Here is a 1,079-nt window from a genome sequence, read left to right as displayed (position 1 = left end):
TTTCCTTTCCTTTATCTTTTCTTAAAAACACCCAGCATTGGCGCACACATACAACTTCTGGAGGCAGGTTGTTCCACTGGCTAATTGTTCTTACTGTCAGGAAATTCCTCCTTAGTTCTACGTTGCTTCTCTCCTTGATCGCTCTCCATCCATCAAGATACAGAGATGCTAAAGCTGTTTCACTTTCCTTCAAAGAAATACAGGTAGTCCTCAACTTACAACCATCCGTTTAGTGAGTATTCGAACTTACAGCGACACTGAAAAAAGTGATTACGGCTGTTTTCACACTTACAAACACTGCAGCATCCTCGGGGTCTGGTAATCAAAATTCAGACGGTTTGCAACTGGTTCATGTTTATGACAGTCGCAGCGTCCCGGGGGTCACGTGATCCCCTTTCGCGACCTTCTGCCAGGCAAAGTCAATGGGGAAGCCTGATTCACTTAACAACCCCATGACTAACTTAACAAATACAGTGATTCTCTTAACAACTGCGGGAAGAAAGGTTGTAAAACAGGACAAAACTCACTTAATAACCGTCTCCCTTAGCACCAGAAATTTTGGGTTCAGCTATGGTCGTAAGTTGAGGACTACCTATTTCATCCTGCTTCTCCTACTGCAGTGAGGGCAAACCTTTTAGAGACCGAGTGCCCAAACTGAAACCCCAAACCCACTTATTTATCGCAAAGTGCCAACACGGCAATTGAACCTGAATACTGAGGTTTTAGTTTAGGAAAAGAAAAAAAACCCCTCATACATTAACATCCTTTGTCTTAAAAGAAAAACACAACAACAAAGCTTTCAATGATACAAACAACTTTTTATTGAAAGGTAAAAGCTTGCATTTGGCATGCTTTTGAAACCACCAATAAATTCAGAAGGAATACCACTAGAAAAAGTTGAAAGGATCACACATCTCGGTTCTAATTTATATGAAAGCTGGGACATGACCGCTGAAGTAAAGACAAGGATAGAGAAAGCTCGAACAGCATTCTTCAAAATGAAAAAGGTCTTCTGCAGTCACGACATAAGCCTAAGACTGAAAATCAGGCTTGTCAGATGCTATATTTTTTCTATCCTG

The sequence above is a fragment of the Protobothrops mucrosquamatus genome, unplaced genomic scaffold, assembly GCF_001527695.2.
Source record: "Protobothrops mucrosquamatus isolate PMUCROS unplaced genomic scaffold, P.Mucros_1.0 scaffold_229, whole genome shotgun sequence".
In the NCBI taxonomy this organism is placed as follows: domain Eukaryota; kingdom Metazoa; phylum Chordata; class Lepidosauria; order Squamata; family Viperidae; genus Protobothrops; species Protobothrops mucrosquamatus.
This window is presented reverse-complemented; position numbering follows the sequence as displayed.